Here is a 7,748-nt window from a genome sequence, read left to right on the forward strand (position 1 = left end):
GAGTCTGTCAAGACAAGGGCAGTTTTGTCAGAAGCATGGGCATATAGCACACCTTCTAGCAGTGGCTGTTGATGATCAACTAATTAGAGCTGCAACACAATTCTGGGATCTTGCATACAGGTGTTTTATCTTTAACGAAGCTGATATGACTCCCACCATAGAAGAATATTCGGTCTTATTGGGTTTGCATCTAAAGACTCCTGACAAGATATATGTCAAAAAACATAAGTCAGGATTTCGTAAAAGTCTGGCTCAACTCATGGGGATAGACAAGGAAGTTGTGGATTCTCATACAAAGAAGAAACAAGAACAGGTTTGCTTACCTTGGAAGTTCTTTCATGAGTTTCTGATGCAACACATCAATGAAGAACGAGGGTTAGACATATTTGCCTTGGCTATATACGGACTGGTAATCTTTTCAAAGGTTTTGGGACATATTGAGATAGCAGTGGTTGATTTCTTTGAGAGTGTGATCAATGGCTGTAATCTTTCAACGGTAATATTAGCAGAGACTATCAGATCTTTGAGTTATTGTCGTCGGAATGGAGGGCGCTTCATAGGATGCATACAGCTATTGTACGTATGGATGAAAAGCCATTTTGAACAAGGAAATGGGGCTTTCTCGAAGATTTATGTCCGTAATCGCTTTCCGATCAAAGAGTTCTGTGAAAGTGGGTGGTCAAAGCAGAAGTCTAAACAAGAATGGATAACTTTCTTGCAAAAGTTGGAAGGTGCCAAGGTGAGATGGTTAGCCCCATGGATGAATCGAGAGCCTATGTTATACCAATGTGGAGATAATACAGTGGTTCCACTTCTAGGTTTATGGGGAGTGACGAATTATGCACCGCTCTTAGTGAGGAGACAATTGGGAGGAGAACAGTTTATTCCTATGACTTATGGGCTTCATCAGTTAGATTTCTCTTATAGTGAGCCTAAAGCATTTCAGAGGATGAATGGGATGATCAAAGCATGGAAAAATCCCCAAAGAGTGAGTCCTGGACCATTCACTGAAAAAGTCACTCCAGGTTACTTGGTTTGGAGAACAAAGAGAAGACAGGAAATGGTATTCACTTATGAAGTCTCTCAACCACCGACAGAAGAAAAGCTTGAAGAGATACCATCAGAGTTAGAGCTGGCAACAAAAGAGTTTGAATTTGAAAAGATCAAGTTAAAGAAAGAGATTCAAGAACTTCAAGAAGAAAAAGCCCAGTGGAAAGGTAGAGCTGAAAATTATGAAGTTAAAGTTCATAAGATTGCTAGAGAACGTGATGCAGCTACTGAAGATCTAGCAAGGTTACACCAGGAGCATAAGAGGCTATGTGTGAGAGAAAGGGCTAAAGGGATAACCATTGTCGAGCTGACTGAAGCAAGAGTATGCCGAATTAGAAGAAGAAAGTACTGAAGCACAGGCAGAAATTAACATGCTAAACAGTTATTTGAGCGGGCTAAGTCAAAGGTTGGATGAACAAGGAGACCACATTGCTGCATTGGTTAGAGAACATAGAGAATTATCATACCAAGTCTGGTGTGGTAAAAGAGAGAACCTAGGGAGGCAGAAATACATTGAGCACTTAACAGCCCAAATTCATAAAGGGGTGCGTAAGGCAAGAGAGATGGTGGAAGAGGCAGAGGCATTAAGACAAGTGGTGGCCCCAGTAGGAGAACATGGACAGCGTCTCTTGAACTTCATAGAAGAAGCCAAAGCTCAGTATGAACAGATCAAACAATTTTATGGCTATAATGCTAGGATGATAAACTTAATGTAGACAAAAGTTTTTTGGAATAAATGAAATTTTTTAGTTGAATACCGTTTTGAGGCAAATGTTCTTTGCATACATGCATTTCTCATTCATTACATTCTCATTCATTGCATTCTCATTCATTACACTTACAAAATAACCATGTGATGATCATGCCAATTTACTGATTCTAAGATATGGTACTCAAGGTTCCAGGATAGCTCCGTCTAGCGAAAATCCAACCCATCGATTCAACACCAGATTCAGAGTAAGGCAAATGGAGCAGGAAAATTCCCAAAGATTTGAAAAGATAGAGAAAGCCCAAGAGAAGATTGAGGGTGAGCTAAGCAAGATTCTGGAGGCTCTTAATAATATGAATAAAGGAAAAGGAGTTGAAGGAAGTACAAGCCAGCAAGAAGTGGCTGACCCATTGTACCCTCCAGGTTTTGGCCCACCTCAAGCTCAGTCTGCTCAAGAGGTCCCACCACAACACTTCGCATATCCAACATATCCTGGAATGCCATCGACTTTCAACCCCGGGCAGTATAATAGCTATATAAATCCTGTCTTCACTGAAAAGGCAGTAGAACCAATTCCTGATCTAGATGATTTAAAAGAGAAGGAGAAGGAAAAGATGAGAGTAGAGGCTGAAGAAAGTTCCAAGATTAGCATGCTAGAGCAAAGGCTAAGGGCTGTGGAAGGATTTAGCTTCTATGGGTCAGTAGATGCCGCTGGGCTCTGCTTAGTTCCTGATGTGGTTATCCCCCATAAGTTCAAGGTACCAAAATTTGAAAAATATGATGGTACAAAGTGCCCCAAAACCCACATCACCATGTATTGCAGGAAGATGGCAGCTCATGCACAGGATGAGAAACTCTTGATGCATGTTTTCCAAGACAGTCTTACTGGCTCTGCGGCCAGATGGTATGTTCAGCTGGACAGAACTCGCATTCGCTCGTGGAGCGATATGGCACATGACTTTATCAGTCAATACCGACATATCATCGATTTGGCCCCAGATCGTTTGTCTTTGCAGAATCTGGAGAAAAAGGCAAACGAATCTTTTAAAGAGTATGCCTAGAGGTAGAGAGATATTGCTTCTCAGGTACAACCTCCTCTGACCGAGAAAGAAACTACAGTGCTATTTGTTAGCACTTTAAAACCTCTCTATTATGAAAAGATGATAGGGAATGCAACAAAGAATTTTGTCGATATGGTAATTTCGGGAGAAATCATTGAGAGTGCCATCAAGAATGGCAAGCTAGAAGGGAATGAAGCATCTAGCAAAAGAATCCCAAAGAAAAAAGAAACTGAAGCTCAGGCTGTGAGCTTTGATAAACAGCAACTTAGGGGTTATTCGCCCTACCCCCCACCAGAATATCTGCCCTATCACCCCACTGTAAATAACACTTCTTTTCACCCATACCAACCACCATACCCCCAAACCTATCAAACCTCTCATAGACCCCAAAACACCATATACAGTTCTAACATTCAACCCACCCCAAAACCATAAATTCGCCCAACTAACGCTGCTGGTGGCTCGCGGGAGCAACGAACCACTCGTGAAAGACCTGTTTTTGACCCTATTCCCATGACCTATACGGAATTATACAAGGAGCTCTACAACAATCATTTGATTGCTCCAAGTAAATTAGAACCCCTCAAGCCACCTTACCCAAAGTGGTATGATCCCACTGCCCACTGTGACTACCATTATGGGATTGCTGGTCACTCCACCGAAAATTGCACTACCCTGAAATATAAAGTGCAACTGTTGATTAAGGATGGGATGATCTGCTTTGATACTGGAGGGATGACTGTACCAAATGTTAGTGGCAATCCTTTGCCAAATCATAATGTGAATGCTATAGGTGAAGAGCATGAGCGCCAAGTGAAGAAAGAGGTGGTAGATATTAAGACACCTCCCGATCAATTGTTTGATGTCTTACGAAAAGCAGACATGATACAACTGGTAAGTCCACACAGCTATCATGGAGCATATATAATTGGTACTAGTTGTAAGTATCATAGTGGGGCAAGAGGCCACTCCATTGAGACCTGTAAACAGTTTCATCGAGAGGTGCAAAAACTTTTGAATTCACATCAGATGGAGGTCTACGAAGAAAAAGAAAGCTTGAAGAATGCTGAGGTGTGCATGACTGATAGGCCTGAAAAGCTGTTTCCCAAACCAGTTACAATTCGGTGTGGAAACAAACCAAAATCAGTCATAGACAAGCTCCTCCCTAGGCCGGTAACTTTTAAAGTCCCGACTCCTTTTCCATACAAAGATGATAAAGCTGTGCCCTGGAGATATGGATGTGACACTATAGTGCAGGGGCAAAAAGAAGAGGTCTCCAAAGCTGATGCTTCCAATATTACTGGTGTAGGAGGCATTACTCGAAGTGGGAGATGTTACACCCCAGAAATGCTAGAAAAGGCTAGAAGGGAGAAGGTTAAAGAAGGAGAAAGACGAAATAATCCAGAGATAGAGCCTGAAGAAGATCAGCCAAAGCCAGTATCAGAAAGGGAGGTTTGTGAATTCTTGAAGCTGGTAAAACATAGCGAATATTCAGTTGTGGAACAGTTGAATAAAATGCCAGCTCGAATCTCATTGTTATCACTGTTGCTGAACTCAGAGCCACATCGGAATGCCTTGCTGAAAGTGTTGAATCAGGCATACGTGGCACATAACGTGTCTGTTGAATATGTAAATCACTTGGCTGGAAACTTAGTCATGCCAAATCACATTTCATTCAGTGATGATGAGATTTCTTTGGAGGGAAAGAGAAATGCTAAGGCCTTGCATATCACAGTAAAGTGCCAGAGCCATATCATAGCTAAAGTCCTTATCGATAATGGTTCAGCCATCAATGTCATGCCTATGTCAACTTTGGCAAGGCTACCCATCGACTATTCTCATATGCGAGATATTCAGATGATTGTGAGAGCCTTTGATGGGACCAGAAAAGAAGTCTTGGGAGATATTGAGATGCCATTACAAATTGGGCCATGCACCTTCAATGTAAAATTTCAAGTGATGGACATCTCTCCTTCCTACAACTGTTTATTAGAAAGACCATGGATTCACATGGCAGGAGCTGTGCCCTCTACTTTACATCAAAAGATCAAGTTCAATGTAGAAGGTCAATTGGTAGTAGTAGTTGGGGAGGAAGACATGCTGGTGACTCAACCATTAAACACTCCATATGTAGAGGCTGCTGAAGAAGCATTGGAATGCTCCTATCGATCTTTTGAATTGGTCAATACTGTAGGTGAAAGAAACCAAAATCAGCCTTTTTCAAAGATAGTGGTGAGCCAAGTCATCAACAAAGGCTGGTGTCCAGGACTAGGGCTAGGCAAAAATTTACAAGGAATCAAAGAACCTCCAACAATAGCAGACAATAGCGATAGGGCAGGCTTAGGCTATGAGATGGCAGAGTGGGAAGTCAAAAGGAGGCCATCAAGAAAGACACCAAGACTAATGTTCATCCCACACTTGTATGAAACCTTCAGACCTGGAGGATTCATGAACCCAGATGCTAGAAAAAGTGTGGAAGATGATTTTGCCCAGTTAGCCATTAATGCTGTTGAAGATGAGGTGAGGGTAAATCAAGAAGTGTGGGTTCGTCTCTGTCCACCAGATTATGAGCTGAACAATTGGAGTGTTATCGAGATGCCTTCGACTTTTGATTTAGATGCAATGTAATTGTAGCATCCCAATAGCTATTGCCCAAGGCATTGGGGTGATCTTTTTGTTCGGGCCATTCATCATTTATTATTTTTAATAAAGTTAGGAAGTATGCATTTTCATTCATTTCTTCTTGTGTTTTCATTATTTCCATCTTCCCAAACACATCTTGCCAACATATCCCATTTCATTCAATTGCAAGTCTTTAAATGAACATGAGGATAATCATGATAACAATCAAGAGGTTAGCTTTGAGAATTCAATTAACACTGATGAATTTGATAATGAAGAGAATTCTGAAGAATATGTTATGCCTCCGGACCTAATGAGGATGATTGAACAAGAAAATAAGCCGATTGAGCCCCATCAAGAGTTAGTAGACTTAGTGAATCTAGGAGATGAAGAGAATAAGAAAGAGGTCAGAATAGGCACTTCACTTTCATCTGAAGATAGGCAACGACTGACAGACCTACTCCGAGAATTTGTAGATATATTCGCTTGGTCTTATCAGGATATGCCAGGGCTGAGCACAGAGATAGTGGAGCACAGATTGCCTCTAAGGCCAGAATGTAAGCCAGTTCAACAGAAACTGAGACGAATGAAGCCCGAAATGCTACTAAAGATTAAAGAGGAGGTGAAGAAACAATTTGATGCAGGTTTTCTACAAGTGGCTAAGTACCCAGAATGGGTAGCCAATATAGTTCCAGTTCCTAAAAAAGATGGAAAAGTACGAATGTGTGTGGACTATCGGGACTTGAATAAGGCTAGCCCAAAGGATAACTTTCCTTTGCCTCATATTGACACACTAGTAGATAACACGGCTAAGCATTCGATTTTCTCCTTTATGGATGGTTTCTCGGGGTATAATCAGATAAAGATGGCTGTAGATGATATAGAAAAGACTACTTTTGTGATCATGTGGGGAACTTTCTGCTACAAAGTCATGCCTTTTGGGTTGAAGAATGCTGGGGCAACATATCAAAGGGCTATGGTAACACTCTTCCATGACATGATGCACAAAGAGATCGAAGTGTATGTAGATGATATGATTGCAAAGTCTTGTGGGGATGGAGATCATGTCACCAGCCTCAGAAAGTTATTTGAGAGGTTGAGAAAATTTCAGCTAAAATTAAACCCAACCAAGTGCACCTTTGGGGTAAAGTCAGGGAAGTTGCTAGGCTTCGTAGTCAATGAAAGAGGAATTGAAGTCGATCCCGACAAGATACGAGCCATCCAAAATTTGTCACCTCCTAGCACACTAAAAGAAGTTCGAGGTTTTTTGGGTAGATTGAACTACATTTCTCGGTTCATCTCTCAGCTTACCTACAAATGTGATCCCATCTTTAAGCTTCTCCGTAAAGATAATCCTGAAAAGTGGAATGAAAAATGTCAAAAGGCGTTCAATAAAATCAAGCAATATTTATCGAACCCTCCAGTATTGGTGCCACCTGTTTCAGAAAAACCTTTAATTTTGTACCTAACTGTATGTGAAAATTCAATGGGATGTGTGCTGGGGCAGCAAGATGAGGCTAGCCGAAAGGAAAGAGCTATTTATTATCTGAGTAAAAAGTTCACTGAATACGAATCCAAGTATTCTTCATTGGAGAAAATGTGTTGTGCATTAGCGTGGACTACCAAAAGACTTAGACAGTACATGCTCTATCACACTACATGGCTCATAGCGAAATTGGATCCCATTAAGTACATCTTCGAGAAGCCTTCTTTGTCTGGGAGAATCACTAGATGGCAAGTAATGCTCTCGGAATACGACATTATATACGTGAGCCAAAAAGTAATAAAAGGGAGCGCTATAGCAGAATTTCTTGCAGATCGCGCTACTGAAGAGTATGAGCCGATGAAGCTAGAATTTCCTGATGAAGACTTAATGACTATTTCTCAACTGGAAGAAGGGGGGCATGTAGAAAAATGTTGGAGAATGTACTTTGATGGAGCTGCTAATGCCTTGGGACATGGAATTGGGGCAATTCTGATTTCTCCAGAAGAACGATATTATCCTGTAACAGCGAGGTTAAATTTCAATTACACAAATAACATCGCTAAGTATGAGGCATGTGTTATGGGTTTGCAAGCTGCTATAGAAAGAAGAGTAAAAGCACTGAAAATGTTCGGAGACTCAGCTCTAGTTATATACCAGTTGAAACGAGAATGGGAGACGAGAGATTCAAAACTCGTTCCGTATCATAAGTATATTCTAGAGTTGACGAAACAATTTGAAGATGTCCAGTTCGATCACTTACCTCGAGAAGAAAATGTGATTGCTGATGCATTGGCTACTCTGGCTGCAATGATTCGAATTA

Source organism: Durio zibethinus, chromosome 13 (assembly GCF_047325235.1).
Source record: "Durio zibethinus cultivar Kanyao isolate XHJ-2024 chromosome 13, ASM4732523v1, whole genome shotgun sequence".
In the NCBI taxonomy this organism is placed as follows: Eukaryota; Viridiplantae; Streptophyta; class Magnoliopsida; order Malvales; family Malvaceae; genus Durio; species Durio zibethinus.